Source organism: Pteronotus mesoamericanus, unplaced genomic scaffold (genome assembly GCF_021234165.1).
Source record: "Pteronotus mesoamericanus isolate MK-2021 breed Mesoamerican mustached bat unplaced genomic scaffold, CSHL_Meso_final scaffold_31, whole genome shotgun sequence".
Lineage (NCBI taxonomy): Eukaryota > Metazoa > Chordata > Mammalia > Chiroptera > Mormoopidae > Pteronotus > Pteronotus mesoamericanus.
Genome location: NW_026555312.1, coordinates 17232939 through 17244504, shown reverse-complemented (window position 1 = coordinate 17244504; position 11566 = coordinate 17232939). Strand labels below are relative to the sequence as shown.

Here is an 11566-nt window from a genome sequence, read left to right as displayed (position 1 = left end):
AATGAGATATTATTTTAGAATGCCCATCATCAAAAAGAAAAGGGAACCCTTGTATACTGTGGTGGGATTGTAAATCAGTACAGTCACTATAGAAAACGGTGTGGAGGATCCTAAAAAAAACTAAAAATAAAACTATTTTAAAATGATCCAGCAATTCCACTCCTGAGAATAAATCCAAAGTAACAAAAAAATCACTAAATCATAAAGACATCTGTGCCAGCATGTTTATAGTATTATTATTTACAATAGCGAAGACATGGAAACAACTCGTGTCAATTGATGAATGGATAGAGAAGTTGTGCTATATACAGTTGAAACTTGAAAACACAGAGCTTAGAGATGCCAACCCCTTCCCTGCTGTGTAGTCAAAAATCCATGTATGACTTCTGACTCCCCAGAAACTTCAGTCATTCCTTAATAATCACAGGGGATTGGTTCCAGAACCCCCCATGAATACCAAAATCTGCAAATGCCCAATTCCCTTATATAAAGTGGCACATAGAAATGTGATACAGCAGGCTCTCTGCATCCATGGATTCCTAACCTCAAATGAAATTATTGCTCTTGATCTGCAGTTGGATGAATCTGTGGAGGTGAAACTTAGGGATACTGAGAAATGATGTATATTTACTGAAAAAAATCCACATATAAGTGGTGCCATGCAGTTCAGACCCATGTTGTTCAAGGGTGAGATGTATTTACAATGGAATATTATTCAGCCATAAAAAATGAAGAAATCCCACCATTTGCAACAACATGGATGGAACTTTTAAGTCATTGTGATAAATGAAATGTCAGCAATATATAAGAACTGTGTGGTCTCACTTATATGTGGCATACGGGGAGAGTGGGAAACCAACCTTATAGAAAAAAAGACCCGACAAATGGCTAACACACACATACAAAGAGTCTCAACATTGTTGGCCATCAGGCAGATACAAATCAAAACCACGAGATACCACTTCACACTCAATAGGATGGGCATAATAAAGACAGACAACAACAAGTGTTGAGAAGGATGTGGAGAATTTAGAACCCTTGCACATCATGATGAGAATGTTTTATGTCTCCAGTGTAGCTACTTTGGAAAATAGTTTATCAGTTCTTCAAAAGGTTAAACAGAATTACCACAGCAATTCCAGTTCTACTCCAAGGCATATAAACAAGAAAATTGAAAACGGATGTTTACACACAAATGTTTATGTGAATCATACACTATTCATCATAGGCAAAATGTGGGACAACCCAAATGTCCATCAATTGATGAATGGATTAACTAAAGTGGTATATCCACACAATGGAATGTTATATCAATACAGCAATAAAAATGAATGAAATGCTGACACACACTACAACACAGATATATTTTGAAAACATTATGCTAAATGAAAAAAGCCAGTCACAAAAGGTTACATATTGTGTGATTTCATTTATATGAAATGTCCAGAATAGGCAAATCCATATAAACATATAGAGTAAATTAGTGAATGCCTATCCCTGGGAGTTTGGGTTAGACAAATGGGGTGTCAGTACTAAGAGGTGTGGGATTTTATTGGGGGGGTGATAAGAAATATTCTAAATTTAATTATGGTGACAATTGCACAATTTTTTGAATATACTAAAACCCATTTAGTTGTACACTTTAATGAGTGAATTGTATGGTAGGTAAATTATAGCTCATTAAAGTTGTTTATATGTAAACTATATTTTACTAAAACATTTTTAAAAAGAATTGACTAGATTTTCAGTGTAATGGATGAAAATAGATGCAAACATGGCACACTGTTGTCACATTTCAGAATACCAAGGACAAAGAGATTCTATAGACTTTCAAAGGGATGGAAACTGAAAGGCCTCAGACTTCTCAACAGCTACCAGAACAATGAAGAATTCACAATGCTTTTAATATTCTGAAGGAAAATATCTCCAATCTAAAATGCTATAGTGAGCCAAATTGTAATCAAGTATGAGGGTATGAGGAAGACATTTCTAACATGTCACCTCTCAAAAAAATTAACTTTATGTACCTTTGACAAGAAGCTACCAGAGGTGCTCCTTTGAAATGAGCATATAAACCAAGACAGAGGAAGACATAGATCTAGGAAATGGACCATACAATGTAGGAGAGAGACAAAGATAATTTTCAGTAAATTCCCAAGGAAAAGGGAAATATCAGAATAATAGTTGTGCTCTAGATTAAAAGGCAACTGTCCAGTCTGAAGTGATGAGCCTCAAGCAACAAATATGTAGAAAGCACTCTTCATCAGGATCCCTGCTGTTATTTAACCCATAATGCCTGGATGTGTCAACTCCAGTTTCTTAGGTGTCTTAGATTGCTTAACCACGTGCTGCAGAAATTCCTGCTCTCCCATCCATAGCCCAATCTAAAGACACTCATTTCAAACCACAGAATTATGCTTCATTCACCTTTAACTCAGAGAAAAAAGTAGGCCATGAAAATAATTATTAACCAGACTATTCATGACTATGTTGTTTGTTGACAAATTAACTCTCAAATTTTAGTGAACTATCACTCACACTACATGCCCATGTGGCTTGGGATGAATATCTGCTACATATACTCACTGAGCACCCAGGCTGATAAACACTCTGATTCTTAACATCTTATTTTCACAGTTACTATAGAAGGTTAAAAGAGGTGGCCTAGCCCTGGCCAGATTGGAGTATCATCCCATAAACCAGAAAGCTGTGAGTTCACTTCCTAGTCAGGGCACATACCTAGGTCGTAGGTTTGACCCCCAGTCAGGGGCATATACAAGAAGCAACTAATCAATGTTTCTCTCCCACATTGATACTTCTCTCCCTCTCTCTCCCCCTCCCTTCCTCTCTCTCTAAAATCAATAAGCATGTCCTCAGATAAGGATTAAAAAACAAACAAAAAAAGAGGTGGCCTAGGATTAAAAACAAACAAACAAACAAAAAAGAAGTGGCCTAGCATCTCATCTTGACTGCCATGCAGAAGTAACATACATCTCCTGTTGGGAAACGTCCGGCCTGGTTTCAGAAGCTGTAACCCTGCCGACAGGCAGGAGGGCCCCAAGACTGAAAACATTCAGGAGGCCTTGGGAAAGCAGGCTCCTGAGGAGACTTGGCCTGTCCCCACCCTGGCAGGTGGGGCTATAGGGGGCAGTTTTTAACTCTAAGGGGAGCTGAAGCAACAATATGATCCTGAAAATGTTCAGCTTATGTTTTCTTCATTCAATGAGAACTTTCCTGGCATAAGTAGGATTGTACTTGCTATTCAAATTTTCAGATTAAGAGCAGGTAAATAAGGAGACAGAGAGAGAGAGAGAGAGAGAACATCCAACACAAAATTTAGAGTAGTGGTTATCTCTCTAAATTATCTTTAATTTTAGTGGTTATCTGACAGAGGTAAACAGTAATACAACTGGGAAAATTAAAATAGTAATATATTCTATTTTTTTAAAGATTTTATTTATTTTTTAGAGACATGGGAAGGGAGGGAGAAAGAGAGGATCAGAAACATCGATATGAGAGAGAAACATCAATCAGTTGCATGTTGCACATGCCCCAACCACAGACTGAACCTGCAACCTAGGCATGTGCCCTTACTGAAAATCAAACAGGTGACCCCTCACTTTGGGATACGAAGCCAAACCAAACTTAGCTGCACTGGTCATGGCTATATTCTATATCTTAATCTGGGTGATGAGTACTGGGTCCATAGTTCTTTGTTTTATTAATTTTCTTAAATCTATCTATCTATCTATCATCTATCTCTCTACATACCTAGCTACCTATGTACCTAATCTGCTTGTCCTTTTCCTAAATATATGTATCTATTTTCTTCTTGTGAAGTAAGGATTAACCTTAACTTAAAAAAGATTTTTTTAAGAAAAGGGGAAAAGTAGAAATTTAAAAAATATTTAGCATTAAAAAAAGATTAGTCCTGAATTAGCTCCTGAGAAATAATGCATATGCCTTCAGAATGTCCTGCCTGGTAAAAATGTGTTTATTATTTGGGGGCATTGAATGAGGTGATATTAGTTTGGTCTCTAGAGGGGCTGGAGATGAAGGTCAACCATGTGGGTGGCCAGTCATGTCTGTGTGCCTGGCCCCAGTGAAACCCTGGATGCCAGAATATGATTGAGCTTTCCTATTTGGCAATGCCCCATACATGTTGACACACATCATTGCTTTGATAGGTTGAGCCCTGTCTGCATGACTCCACTGGGAAAGAACACTTGGAAGCTCATACCTGGTGTCCAGGATGCTGCCCTATGTGCTTCTTTCCTTTGCTGATTTTAGCCTGTATCCTTTTGCTGTAATAAAGTGTTACTATGAGTATAACAACTTTGCGGCATTCTGCGAGTCCTTCTAGTAAATTATTAAACACAGGGTGATCTTGGGGACCCATAACTGCAACTATATATAGAATATCTTCCACAATCACTTTTTAAAAATATAATAGAAGAATTTTTCTCAATACAGGAAGAAGTCAAATCTGCAGAACACAATGACATTTTGTGTTCCGTGGAAGATTTATTTTAATCGAAGATCTACATCAAGACATGTCATAAAAAAGTTAGTGAACACTAAGTATTATAAGGGAAAAGAAATCTTTAGTCATCCAGCAGAAATGCAATTTACTTATAAAGGGAAAAAATAACTGCTATTAAATTCTAGGAGAACATATGAAAACATTTATAAAAACCAGAGGAAAAACATTACTGAAGAATATAATACTCAGCTTAAATTTTTTCTCAAGTATTAATTTCACAGCACACATTCTTAATCAGCAAACAATCAGATGGCAGTGCACCCACAAGTCTTTGCTGAAAGCAGTTACTCCAAAGTGAAATCCATGCAATTAAAAGATGAATCAAAATAACAATCTCAGAAAGGGAGATTACTGAACTACAATGATGAATACTGAGCATTGAATTCATTTCAGTGTAGAACCTGTTTAAACAACTATTGGAATTATGGATGTAGAGGAGAGTGTAGATGTTAAAACTTAGCTAAATAAAAATAAAAAAGAAGTCAGGATGTGAGTGGTAAGGTGAGAGGGAAAAGGAAGAAAAAAAAATTCTCCACCATTTTAGTTAAAAGCTATGAATTTTTTAAAGTGTACCTAACCCAAAAAGATGACTCCCATTTTTGATTTTTAATAAGTTTTCCATTAAATAAGTCTATACAATTGAACAAAGGTAGAAATAACTGACAATTATAAATCACAGTATTCTTGACATTGTTATAAATGTTTTGTACATGTAATCTCTTCTTATACTTACAACATCCTCTGATTTAGGTACTATAAATTCTGCTACCAATCAAATCTGAGGCACAAAAATTTTAAGTAAGCTTTCCACATTCCCACAAAAAAGTTAAGCGGTAGATCCTGGAAATAACATTTTTCATGTATGGAAACAATCTATAAAGTTTGACTTCAGTATTTTTCTCCCTTTGTTATGTTCAATTATAATTAAATTTGAAATATTTTATTCAAAATTTTATAGCATAATCTCATTTCTATAAAAATCTATTTTTTTATCTAGCTATTTTTCTGACTATACATGTGTATAGAAAAATTTTCAGGAATGTTGCTTACCTAACATTAGAGAAGATACTTCAGAGAATTAAATTTTAGGTGATATTTTGCTTCTGTTGTATAAATATATTGTTTAAGTTTATATAATTAGTAACGTGTATATAAATAATAAAATATCCTTTAAAAGTATGTCTTTTCGCATAGATCAATGGAACAGAATAGAAAGCCCAGAAATAACCCAAGTCTTTATGGTCAATTAATATTTGACAAAGGAGGCAGACACATAGAATGGAGTAAAAACAGCCTCTTCAACAGATGGTGTTAGGAGAGCTGGACAGCTACATGCAAAAAAATTAAACCCAACCACCAACTTACGCTATACACAAAGATGAACTCAAGATGGATAAAAGACTTAAATATAAGTCACGACACCATAAAAGTCCTAGAGGACATAGGCAGGAAAACCTCAGAATTTCCATGCAGCAATATTTTCACCCATATGTCCCCTAAAGTAAGGGACATAAAGGGAAGAATAAACAAATGGAACTTTATCAAAATAAAAAGCTTCTGCACAGCTAAAGAAAACATCAGCAAAATGAAAAGGGAACCTGCTATATGGGAGGACATATTTGCCAAAGATACATTAGACAAGTATTTAATCTCCAAAATATGTAAAGAACTCACACAACTCCACTCCAGGAAGACAAACAACCCAATTTAAAAATGGGCAAAGGACCTGAATAGACACTTCTCCAAGGAGGACATACACAGGGCCCAGAGACATATGAAAGGATGCTTATCATCACTAGCCATCAAAGAAATGCAAATTAAAACCACAATGAGATACTACTTCACACCAGTCTGAATGGCCATCATAAACAAATCAACAAACAAATGTTGGCAAGGATATTGAGAAAAGGGAACCCTAGTGCACTGTTGGTGGGAATGCAGATGGGTGCAGCCACTGTGGAAAACAGTATGGGATTTCCTCAGAAAATTAAAATGGAACCGACTTTTCACCCAGCAGTTCCACTGCTGGAATGATATCTAAAGAGTCCTGAAACACTAATTCAAAAGAACCTATGCACCCCAATGTTCATAGCAGCACAATTTACAATAGCCAAATGTTGAAAGCAACCTAAGTGCCCATCAGTAAATGAGTGGATCAAAAAACTATGGAACATTTACACAATGGAATACTACACAGCAGAAAGAAAGGAGCTCCTACCCTTCTTGACAGCATGGATGGAACTGGAGGGCATTATGCTAAGTGAAATAAGCCAGGCAGTAAAAGACAAATACCATATGAGCTCACCTAATCAACAAAGCAAACACGCAGAAAAAATTAACCAGAGACATTGAAATAAAGAACAAACTGACAGTAACCAGAGGGGAGTGGGAAGGAGAATAATGTGGGAAAGAAGGGGAGGGTTCATCAAGGAACATGTATAAAGGACACATGGACAAAGCCAAAGCAGGGAAGGATCGAGGATGGGAGATGGGGATGGGCAGGGAGCGGGGAGAGGAGTGGGGGGGAAATGGAAACAACTGTACTCGAACAACCACAAAAAATAAAAATAAAACCAATCATTTTTGCAAAAATAAATAAATAAAATGGCAGAGAAGTCTATGGCAAGTTCTATAGACATTTTTAAAGTAAATGATATTTCTCTGTGGACATGGACAACAGCGTGGGAATTGCCTGAGGGAGTGGGGGTTTAGGGTGGAGGGGGGCCAAGTGGGAAAAACTGGGACAACTGAAATAGCATAAAAAAATAGAATATAATTTTAGAAAAGTGTGTAATTTTAAATAATTTTAAAGTACTAGTGTAACCTATCAGATTCTGCCAGCAAGAAAACAAGAGACAACAGTTGCAGGCAAGGATGGGATGAAGGGAAGGCTTATGTGTTTTTGTAGGGAATGTAAACTGGTTCAACCACCGTGAAAAACAATATGGAGCTCCCTCAAAACATAAAGAATAGATCTACCATTAAATACAGCAATTCCACTTCTGAATATACAACCAAAGGAAAGGATTTCAATGAAATAGATGTACTCCCATGTTTAAAGAAGCATTATTCATAGTAGTCAAGATATGGAAACAACCCAAATGCCCATCAGGGGATGAATAGATAAAAATATGTGGTGTATATACACAATGGGATATTATACAGCCATCAGAAAGATATCCTCCCATTAGTAACAACATGGCTGGACCTTTGGCACATTATGCTAAGCGAGATAAATCAAATAAAGAAAGACAAGCAGGGTATATCACTTGTATGTGGAATCTAAAAAAAGTTAAACCTTTAAAAAACAGAGTAAAATAGTGGTCCTTAGGGAATGGAGGTGGGGGATGAGAGTGATGGTGACTAAGGGTACAAACATAATGAGTAGTAAATAAGCCATTGATATCTAGTGCATAATATAATAAGCAATAGACAATAATATCATACCATAATTAGGTAATATGAATAATATCTCTGTATCAACATTCAATACAATATATAAATGTAGCAAAGGGACATGCTATACACCTTAAACTTACACAATGTTACACATAAAATTTATTTAATGAAAATAAACATAAAGTACTAGTGCTGATAAAGACTTATCTACAAGTAAACTTAATTTTTTGTAAAAACAGTCAATTTGCAATACAACCTGAAAACTGTATGTAATTATGTAACATTAAATACCATGTGTGTAAGGTGAGGTGGAGGGATGTAGTAAGACAGACTTAGAAGTATGTTTTCCAAGATATTTATAGAGGTTAAATCTGACTGTTAGGATTTTTGATAATTTTTACTCTATTCTTTATTATTTTCAGTTCTCATCAATTTATTGACCATAAACATGTTATTAATTCAACTAAAATATCAGGGAAATTAAAAAGTTAAAACTTGGGAATGGTAAAGACAAAGGGTACATTCTTACTTGTCCCTTTCATTTCTCTTGCTGTTCAGCAAACGTGGGTGTTTGGGTTTTTCTCCACTGTATTTTTCCTTTCCTGATGATTGTTTTAAAACCTTACTTTGTCTCTGTTGGTTGAAAAGAAACCAACAGAGACAAGAGGGAAGGGGGGGCGGGGGAAAAGGAAGGGAAGGGGAAAGTCAAGGAACCTATAGCAAGGACTCATGGACAAAACCAAAGGGGAAGAGTTGAGGGAGGGGGCAAGAGAAAATGGTGGGGGATAGGCAGAGACAAATATATTTGAAAAAATAAATTAATTAATTTAAAAAAAAACCTTTACTTTGATTACCTACTTTGAGATGTAAGACAACAGGAAACTTTTAGTATGAAATCATTTTGCCTGGGAGGGGGGAAACTGCTCCAGGGCAAGTGGAACGACAAGAAAAGAACTATTTTTTGACAAGAAAAGAATTATTATTTTTGAAGAAAAGAATCCACTTGCTCCAGGGCAAGTGGAACGACAAGAAAAGAATCCTGTTGCTACTCAATTAGATGAATATGACCAGCTGTGGCAAGATTGCCCTAGTAGGCTACTCTGCTTAGGGAACACCTTGTTCTCATTTTTTTCTAGACTGATATAGCCCCTTGCTATTTAAAATGTGGTTTGTGAAGAGCAGCAGAATTCTCACCTGAGAGGTTATTAGAAATGCAGAGACTTGGGTCCCACCTCAGACCTACTAACTTATCAAGATCCTGGTGATTCTTAGGTGCATTAAAGCATGAGAATCGCTAGCTTGGAGAATGTCATGGTCCTGATCCTTTCCGCTGATTGGTCAAATGTGAAACTGTGTGAAGGTTAGAGACTCGTTGAAGGTTAAATGGAAAAGCCCCATATCTACAGAGGAGAAACAGGGGCCAACTTAAAGAAGAACTAACCCAGGCTCCTTGCTGAAAACCACAGCCTAGACTTATAAACACTCTACAACCTCCAAAACCACAATTTAGAGATGTAAACTGACATCTCCAGTTAGGATATCGAAAAAGAGTAACATTTACGTGAGAAATTGGAAATGAAAGACCACACTACTTAAAGGTTCTGAGTTGCCTTTTCAAGATACTGAATTCCAAGCTCTTAATACAGTGCTTGGCACGTAATAAAACACTCAGCAGGTGTTTGTTTGTTTGTTTGTTTGTTTGTTTTAATGCAATAGAGGCTAAATTAGATGACCCTAAAGCTGAAAGAAAATTAGGACACAGTGTCACCACATACCAGACCAAGGTCGATGCTAGTTAATGTAAATCAGGATTGGCTTAAGGTATTTGGATTCCTGTTGAGTACCCTTTACTGATGTTGCTTTTCTACCTGTTTCCCTTCTATCTGCTTTTCTAAGGATTACAACAGATCCAATGAGAAATTTTAATTATCTCAAGAACTTCCAAAATGATAGCTAAAAAAAAATCCCCATCTTCTCCTGCTTGCTAAAATTATCAGGTTTATGGATGCTTTCTCAACAGGAATAAATTATGTCAAGTGTGGTTGGTGGTGAAACGCCAAATTTAGGGGGGTGAACCCCCTCACAAGGAGCTACAAAAACCCGAAAAATCATAGAATAACCAAAAATAAACTTAATAAATTCAGTGTAATTCTATATAAATCCTCAACAAAATGTCTTCAGGAGTTGGTAAAATGACTCTAAATTTCATCTGGAAGAATCAACAAGGGAATATAGCCAGTAAAATTCTGAAAGAGAAGAGTAATTAAGTGAGACTTGCCCCCAAGATATTTGAGCATTTATAAGACAGCCTTATTAGTAAATTTAATTTGTAGTTTAAATTACATATTAATGATACATTTATAACATTGAGTCTTTCTGGCTAAGAAAAGTATGTGTTTCCCTTCATTAATATATTCATATATGTCCCTCAGTAGAGTTTCATAATATTGTTTTAATATTTAAATCTTCAATGTATATTGGGAACTGTGTTGGCTGTTTACTTGCTGTCAGTCTTTGTGTTGCTCCTACAATGAATGGATCTTTTCCAACATTATGTTTTCCATTCTTTATAAAAAGCAATTCAGTGTTTAGAAATTGAACCTGTAAAAATACTCACAGAACTTAATGATACATGATGTTTCACTACAGCATGGCTTCAAATAGTAGAAACAGAGTTTGACAAGTATGTTTTATCTACCTATACAGTGACATTCTGTGGAGTCATTTTTTTAAATGGCATGTGTGTATAATGAATTAACAAATCATAAAGGAAAAGAAAGTTTAAAAAATATCAAGTAAAATATACCATCTGTTTTAAAAGGTGTGTGCATGTATGTATACACACAAATTAATTTGTTAAACTGATAAGAACAGATACTACACTTGATCTTAGCCAAAAGGCTGAGAAGCAATGTATACACACACATTAATTAGTGTTGAATAAATAATGTTTGGAACTTTATTAAGATTTGTACTTCACAAATGAGGAAACTAAGGCCTACGAAGATTAAGTAATTTTCCTAAGATCACACATCATAGCTGGGAATCGAACTCAGGTATGTCTAATTCTATGCTGTTAGCCTTTAAGTGAGGTGTGGTATGCATGTGCGTGTGTGTGTGTGTGTGTACACGAAAATGCCCCACAAACTTGCAATAATTGTCTCTGAAATACCAAATTATAAGAATTTTTATTTTCTAAGTTATGCATGTCTACAATGCTTATATTTTAATAAAAACTGTTATTATTTTATAATTAGAAAACATAAAAATGGAATATTTGTAATACTATGTTCAGTTTATCAAAAGCATTTTGGTTAACTTGAGAGAAATAAAATAAATTGTTTTACTCATTTTCTGACTTTTATCTGAAATGCTTTATGTGCTTGGTACCCAGAATAATTTAGCAGGGTGGAAATTGCTTTGAATCACTGTCAAAGATCAACTGTTAGTTCTTTCTCTTAGTATTTTGAGGCAAGAATTTTAAAAATGACTTACAGCCAGAATATGGGGAAAAGGTCTTAGTATTTTTAATTCCTAAATACCCATTTACTTATAAGAATTTTTTTAAAAAACCTGAAAATTGGTAGAGTGCACTAAAAATAAGCATTATTATTAAAGTCTGTT

The 11566-nt window shown here is 35.4% G+C and overlaps 1 pseudogene; it reads right to left on the bottom strand.

Annotated features, from left to right (window-relative positions):
* Positions 1-10758: 10758 nt before the first annotated feature.
* Positions 10759-10855, bottom strand: LOC129085800 (uncharacterized; annotated as a pseudogene).
* Between the last annotated feature and the right edge of the window lie 711 nt (positions 10856-11566).